We start from the raw sequence: 8,782 nt of genomic DNA on the forward strand, positions 1-8,782 counted from the left end.
ATGCACTGCAATCTCAATACAAATCAGTAAACTGAACGTGAGATTGTAGACCATCATGGGAGTGGGCTTGGAGCGGTGGCTACTTTACAACACACAGTAGGACCATGGGGAACAAAAGTAGCCACGCTAATGTCACCTAGGGACCCCAAAGAAGCAGATGAAGCAGAGATCTGACTCGCCAGCTTCTTTTCTAGCTACAGCAGCCGGAGGAAATGACAGACTGAAAATCACTTCCACATTAAGTGATCGGAGGGGCCACTGGAAGTGTACTGATCTCCCTCCAATCCCACCACAGAGACCTGTCATGGTCCCAGGCCTGCACAGGGGACAGCAGAGCCCTAGATAGTCGGCAGTGGTAGTGAAGGGGAGGGGGTCCGCACTCTCCCACGCACTATACAAGTGATGTAGCAGTCGTCGCCGGCTGTTTGAAGGGGGTGCGTGAGCCATTTGTTAAAGGTGGCCTGCTGGGAAGAGCGAGATGTCCATCCATTTGTACATAACAGGAGGACAGCAAGGAGATAAATACTGTCCATGTCTTTCCTATAGACATTGCTTACTGAGCCAAGACCCACAATTTGGAGGTTCAGCACTTAGTTTGATAGTAGTCCCTGCCCCCTCCCTTCATTGCAGAAGTAAAGTTTCCCATTGCTTTAAAGTAGCCAGTACCCAGCATATGAACATTAACCCCTATGTGCAGTCCTCATCCTACATGCATTAACCCCCAAGCACCTAGTTCTCAGGTCAGTTGCTTGGCATTTGTGTGTAAACTCATCAGCAACAGGTCCCCGTCACATGTGTAATAGTCCTTCAGTACCTAGCACATGTGTGGTAACTCCTCAGCTCCCAGTCTCCAGTGCATATACAACAATCTCCCACTTTTATTCCAAGCACAATGCCCAATATTAGCCTTATCTCCCCTGACCCTGACCCTGACTCAATAGTCATTTCAGCTCCACTGCCCCAATTCCAAATTAAATATTCCTTGTCAACAAAGCCCTGTCCCTTGTTCCCAGTGCCTACATTTCTGGAAGGCTTACATGACCTCAGTCTTTTCTGCCTCTTACCGTGTGACTGGGATGTCATGGATGAATACAGAGTTGGCTGAAAGTCTAGGAGAAACATGCTCCAAACATAAATACAACTTAGATACTTAAGCAGGGTCCGCCCATGTCTAGCATTAAAATATAGTAAATACAATATCCAATCCTGCACATACAGCCATCTGTCATATTTTTTTTCACTTTTCTCATGCACACACTGCCCGCTGTCACTCCTCTCATGCACACATTGCCCAGTGTCACTCCTCTCCTGCACACACTGCCCGCTGTCACTCCTCTTTTGCACACACTGCCTGATAACACTCTTCTCCTGCACACACTGCCCACTGTCACTCCTCTTATGCACACACTGCCCGCTAACACTCCTCTCCTGCACACATTGCCCGCTGTCACTCCTCTCCTGAACACACTGCCTGCTGTCACTCCTCTTATGCACACACTGCCCACTGTCATTCCTCTTATGCACACACTGCCCGCTAACACTCCTCTCCTGCACACATTGCCCGCTAACACTCCTCTCCTGCACACATTGCCCGCTAACACTCCTCTCCTGCACACATTGCCCGCTAACACTGCTCTCCTGCTCACACTGCCCACTGTCACTCCCCTCCTGTACACACTGCCCACTGTCATTCCTCTTATGCACACACTGCCCGCTAACACTCCTCTCCTGCACACACTGCCCGCTAACACTCCTCTTATGCACACACTGCCCACTGTCACTCCCCTCCTGCACACACTGCCCGCTGTCACTCCTCTCATGCACACACTGCCCTCTGTCATACTTTTTTCACTCCTTTTTTGCACACACTGCCCGCTGTCACTCCTCTCCTTAACACACTGTCCACTGTCACTCCTCTCCTGCACACACTGCCCACTGCCACTTTTCTCCTGCACACACTGCCCACTGTCACTTCTCTTCTGCTCACACTACCTGCTGTCATACTTTTTTCACTCCTCTTTTGCACACAGTGCCCAATATCACTCCCCTCCTGCACAAACTACTCGTGTCACTCCTCTCCTGAACACACTGCACACTGTCACTCCTCTCCTGCACACACTGCCTTCTGTCACTACTCTCCTGCACACACTGTCTTCTGTCACTACTCCCCTGAACACACTGCCCGCTGTGACTCCTGTCCTGCACACACTGCCCACTGTCACTCCTCCCCTGAACACACTGCCCGCTGTTACTCCTCTCCTGCACACACTGCCCGCTGTAACTCCTTTTCTTGCACACATTGCCTACTGTCATACTTTCTGCCATTCTCTCCTGCACACACTGGTCATTGTCACTCCTCTCCTGCAGACACCGGTCACTGTCACTCCCCTCCTGCACACACTGCCCGCTGTCACTCTTCTCCTGCACACACAATGCTCTCTGTCACTCCTCTCCTGTACATGCTGCCCAATGTCATACAGTCATGGACAAAAATATTGCCACCCCCTGCATTTCTGTCAGATAATGCACCACTTTGCGCAGAAAATTGTTGCAATGACAAAGCGATTGATTTCAGTTATTTGTTTCCAAAGGGCTGTGCTACCAAATAATAATTATATTAATTGAGGGTGCCGATAATTTTGTCCAGTCCATTTTTGGACTTTTGCGTGGAATGTGTCAGATTTGGCTTTTTTTTCTCCACTTTTTTGTGTCATACCAATATACAAACAAAAGAAATGGACATGTGATTGCCTAAACATTTCTAATTGTAACAATGTTCTGTGCAAAGTGGTGCATTATCTGACAAAAATGCAGGAGTGCCAATATTTTTGGCCATGACTGTGGGATTTATTCACAAATGAGCCGAAGGATCCAACCGTAGCTTCAGCTGATCCTTAGACTCACTTAGGCCGCCGGAGCCCTTCGGTTTAGTCGAACCGAAGGGCTGCTGTACACGCTATTCACTATAGACCCTACGAAGGCTGCTGTGTTTAGATAAGTTTAGATAACATAGATGCATAGTTTCAATCACACTGGCAGGTTCCACTCATATTTTGCACTGAGGTCTAGCAAATCTAAATTGCCCATGTGATTGCCCACTGCACATTCAATTAGACATAATAAATGCCGGATGCTGGGTATTTGGGAGTAGGGAAAAAGAGCAAAACTATGCAACAAAACAACAATCAGTGTTCCTTATTGTTCCTAAGGGACAGAATACTTCGCTACTCTTTACAACCTGTTATAAACTAAAAACCCAGGACCAGCTTTGTAATCTACTATACAGACTTTTTTTCCCTCCAACGTAGTTATAACTTCGTATTAATTTTGCTGTTAAGGTAAACTGCCGTGCCTCACGCATTGTAAACTCATCCAGTACTACTGGGAACATTAGGCCATTACCCTGCTACAAATGTGCGAATTAGATTTGTCAAATGGAAAACTGAGCTGAAGAGTGTGAGAAAAACAGGATTTTGAATGTTAAAAATATAATTTTTACATAAATAGCAGCTGCAGCTTTCCAATACATTATGCTTCATTTACTTGAAATATTTGATTGTGTGTAGGCAACACTGCGGTTTTGAAGGATACATGTCTTGTAGCTTAAAACAAACATTTGTGGGAATATGGTATATGCAACCAAGTTTATATCTGCAAAGCTGCATTTATAAAGGAAACACAATAGTCATGTTTATCCTGTTCAGCAGTACTTTGTGCAGACAGCAAGAGCCAGGATCAACTCTTGCAGTAGCACTACTGACACTTCCTCCCTAGTATGGCTCCGTGCTCTCTTGCCTAAGCCAATTACGATAACTTTCAAAAGTATGCAAAATCTTGAGTCTAAAATGTAAGAAATGTAAATGTAAGATACGGCAAGTGGTTCTCCTCTAAGGGCCCGTTCACACCATCCAGTGCATTAATCTGACAGTTCCATGACATGAACGCACTGAACCGCTTAATGAAACCTCCCCGCATTCTGGGTTGGGAGGGGGCATTGGGTTGCCATTCATTTCAATGGCACCACAGACATGCCTCCTGCCTGAAGTGCCATCACCCACACCAGAACGCTTGGTACTGCACTGCCCTGAGTTCCAGTGCGGTGCAACTGCAAAAAAACTTGCAATCGCACCGCACAGGAACGCAGGGCATTGCTGTAACACACTTTCCGGTGCAATCACCATGCGGGTGTGAGGTGTGTCTGTGGTGCCATTAAAATGAATGGAACCGCCACGCCCACTCCCGCCCCAGAACGCGGGGAGGGTTTGATTAAGCGGTCAAGTGCGTTCATGTCATGGAACTGTCAGAGGAATGCACTGGATAGTGTGAACGGGCCCTAAACAAATCACAAAAAATTGATGAACAAACCTAAATAAATCAATACCAAACCCTTATCCTAGACAGGAGTCTGATATGGATTTTAAGGGGGGACCCGAGGCAAAAAAACAACATGAACTTTCCCTTTTCACATCAGACTGCCTCCTTCACAACAGAGCCCCTTCACATCAGAGTCTCCCCTTTCACATCAATAACCCTCCCCCCTATACATTAGAAGCCCCCCTTCAAATTAGAGTGTCCACTATAGCAAACATTTGAAGGCTTCGCTGACAAAGCCAGAAGGCACCTCAGGGTACCATGGCACCCTGGTTGACAAGGGCTGGCCTAAGCATCTACACCATCCACTCCTTGCTCTGCAGTGGTAGCAACTAGCTGGGCTTCTGCAATTGGGGGATGTATCACAACAGACATGTTGAATGTGAAGGAAAGGATAGGAAAGTATAGGCAAGCACATTAGTGATCCTGTCATATCTAAATCGTATCTCTACTCCAAACTTTTTTTTGTTAGCTTTGAATATATTAGGGAGATTTAGAACCTCCGCCAGGTTTGTATTGCTTTCTGTGTCACCACTGGGGAGATTTGCTCTGTCTATTTGTCTTGGTGACCATTGCTACCAGAGCAGGAAGTCAGGAGAAATCTTCCAGTGGGGACTTGTCCAGTGATAGCAGTCCTAGATAAGATTTGCGTTCACTTCGGAGAGATCATCTTTCACTTCTGTTGTGTCTACAGGACAGGAAGTGAAGGGAAATCTCCTGAATGGGACACAGACAGCAATACAAAACCTGTCAGGGATTCTAGTCATTCCATTTACTATCCAAAGCTGTACAACTAATATTGGCTAGAGATACGCTTCAAGAGTGTTCTTTCCTGTATAGTACTGGTATGATCCAGGGGTGGAACTACCGGCGGTGCAGATGGTGCAGCAGCCCCAGTGCCAGGTTTGGGGGGGCCAACTGACAGGGGAGGAGGTGGAGGAGGCTGGGCCCAACAGCGAGGATCCGGCGGTGGAGGAAGCCCAGCAGCAGGTAAGAGGAGCTGCATGTGCAGGGAAAGGGGCCCCCGACCAGCCCACCTGAGACCCTGCAGAGCTCACCATAGAGAGTCTTTGTGGGCTGTACAGGATCTATGGTGGGTTGTTTGGGGTCTCAGGTGGGCTTGGCGGGGTCTTGGGGGGGCTCTGCAGGATCTCCGCTGGGCTCTTCGGGGTCTCAGGTGGGTCCTGAGTCCAGTGCGTTGCTAAGTCCAGAGTCCAGTGCATTGCTATGTCCACAGTCCACTTCATATACTGTTCTGCATTGCTGTATAATGTATTGCTGGGATTTGTAGTCCCTCTACAGCCGGTGCCATTCTGCATTAGAGTGTAAGCTCCTCTGTACAGAGACTGATGTAACTGGCTCAGTGTTCTCTGAACAGCCCTGTGGTATATGTCAGAGCTATATAAATGTATAATAATAGTGTGTGACTGTGGGGGGACATTAGAGTGTAAGCTCCTCTGGTGGAGGGACCGCCGGTGGGGTTGGGGGGCCAGTGAGATCCGCTTAGGAGGGGGGTCCAAGATAAAATATTGCACCAGGGCCCCTTATTCTTTAGGTGCACCACTGGTATGAACATTTATTTATATATTATTGGTATTTATATAGCTCCGACAATTTTATGCAGTGCTTTACAGAGTGCACTTTCAAATCAGTCTCTGCCCTCAAGGAGCTTACAATCTAAGGTCCCTAGCTCATAAATACTAGGGCTGATTTAGACAGGAGCCAGTTAACCTTCTGGTTAAGCATGTCTTTGGAATGTGGGAAAAACCAGAGTACCTGGAGGAACCCACACAAGCACAGGGAGAACATGAAAACTCCTTGCAGATAGTGACCTGGCTGGGATACAAACCAAGGACCCCCACCACTGCAGGGTAGACATGCTACCTGCTAAGCCTTGCAGTGGTGGGGGGCCCTGGTTTGTATATGATGCATTTTGAACACTTGGGCAAACATGGAGGTGATTATTATCATCACCCTTTTAAAAATGGCAGTGTTTCTGTACATGCTAAATAGGATAGCAATATAACTTGTTCTCCTTGGTGGCTGGCACATGACCTAAATAAAGATGGCTCTGATCTGTTACAGTATTTGCAAAAAAGGTCTATAAACAACACAAATTTTTCAGCAGAGCAGTTAAGAACAAACAAGGAAACAGGAAGTGCAGCCTAGAGATCCACCTGCTGCCTGGAAATAGGTAACCATTAAAAGTAAACTCTATGCAGGTATAAAATACATTAAATTAATTGAGTTCTGCAATATTCAATGCATCAATAAAGTAGTATTAAACTCTCCAATCCTTTTTTCAATAATGAATCCTGATCAAACAGATATTCATTGCCCAAGAAAGTATTTCTTTACATTTTTGCCCAAACACTTATAGTCATTGAGGGGAATTTATCAAAACTAGAGCAGACAAAATCTGGGCAACCAATCAGCTTCTCTCTTGCATTTTCAAAGCTTAACTAAACAAACTGAAGAGTGAAGCTGATTGGGTGCCAGGCACAGCTGCTCCATAATTTGTCTGCTCCCATTTTGATAAATTCCCCTCATTGTGTAGCAAACAACTGGCTCCAACTCTCTCAGCTGGGCTTCCCTGAACTTTTTGGCCACTACAAGATCAAAGGTAACAGTACAGTCTCCAGCAGCTGTCCATCTACTAATTTGAAGAAAGATGGCGGGAGCAGGAGCGGGGAGTAGGAAATGGCTTGCCTTGATGTGTCTGTATGTTTGTGGAGACACAAGCAGCTTACTAGCACACACAAGGGTGGCCCAAAGCTCCCTGCAAGGGAAAGGAGCCACCCTAAAACACGATATCAGGGTCAGTGCTCAAGGTACCTACTCATTCTGCACAAAAAATTGATGAACTTTTAAACATCAAGGGGCAGCATCCATTGTACGTGATTTAATCAGCATTTGAAATAGCTTAAAAACTGTTTGATTTTAATATCACTTTAATTTTATTTTTTGAATTCAAGCAGTGTAAGTACCTGCATTTGACTTGGTATAAGCATCTTGCAGTCCCTGTACAGCAGGGCTGGAGTATGAGTGGAAGAAGCAGTACAAGGAACCAATGAGTTAATGTGCTGATGTCAAACCATGCTGATAAGAGGAGAGAGCAGAGCAACCCAGAGATGATCTCATCATTGTGCTGTTTCTCTATTCACTGTCCAGTCATAGGTTGGGAAGGGATGACCTGGACTAAAAGGAAGTGGATTGAATGGTGCTGGCCATCTGGCTAATGACATCTAGTGGAAGAAATAAGTATTGTGGGGGAAATCTCTGGATTGAAGGTGAATATTGCAGCAAAAACTCGCTTTGCTATGTTATCTTTTAACAGGCTATTCATTTTGTTCTTTTTACTTTTAGTTGGGATTTGGCTTTGCACAATATGACATATTAACCCTATATTTCTAGACAGAAAAGGAGTTATATAAAAACGACACATTCCTTTTAAATAAGCCTGTATGACTTCCAAAAATCCAATATTTCAAATGAAGCCTATATTATCTGTTATTCAGTTTTACATTTAATACACATATGGAGAATACATTACATACAACTCATGTTTGTGCTTGCATCACATTTATAGTTTAAGTGCAATTGCTTGCCGATCTTTGTACACGATGGTTACATATGTGGGAACAACCTGACTTCCACTGCTGACTGTCATTTACCAAATCACCGAAGATGGAAGATTATACATAAAGTTACCAAAACTCTTCAATTCATTTCCTGATGGAGATATATACAATATTCTTTGGCTTGGCTTGACAGCAAATGGTTTGTGTAAGTTAAATAGCTTTACAGTGCACAGAGTGCATTTGAGTTAACTGTGAAATGCGCTTCATTGAAAATCTAGCCAGAATAGTCTCGTAAAATAAATTTGTTCTGAAGTGTTTTGGCTTGTTAAGTTTCAGTCAAAGTACAAAATGTGAACAACATAAAGTTGGGATAAAAAGTGAAATACAGTAAATTGCTGGGAAACATGCAAAAAAAAAAATGCAAAAAAACAGTAGCTAGTTTTTAAAATGGTACTGATTTATAAACAGTGATCTGTCTTATTCCATGCATAGAACAACAAGCCTATTATGTGCAGCTTGAAGCCATCTTCATCCATGGAACACACTACACATAGCCAAACCTAAACGAATGAGGTCACAAGATGAAACACCTGTTTTCAGTGGCTTTGTACATTGTTCATTATGGATGACCCCGATTAAACCTAATAAGCTGGTTACCAGTATTCTTAATTTCTAAGGATAAGCAGCTAATGGGGTTATTACATACAGTATATGTGAACAGCCCCAATCTGGCTACACCATCAAAAATCAATAGTGCAAATTTAATTACAGCTTAATAGGCAGACTAGGAGGTTGTTTTGTTTTCATGTTTTGGTTTTGATAATATGGAA

Source organism: Nanorana parkeri, unplaced genomic scaffold, assembly GCF_000935625.1.
Source record: "Nanorana parkeri isolate BGI_ZX_2015 unplaced genomic scaffold, ASM93562v1 scaffold311, whole genome shotgun sequence".
NCBI classification, from domain to species: domain Eukaryota; kingdom Metazoa; phylum Chordata; class Amphibia; order Anura; family Dicroglossidae; genus Nanorana; species Nanorana parkeri.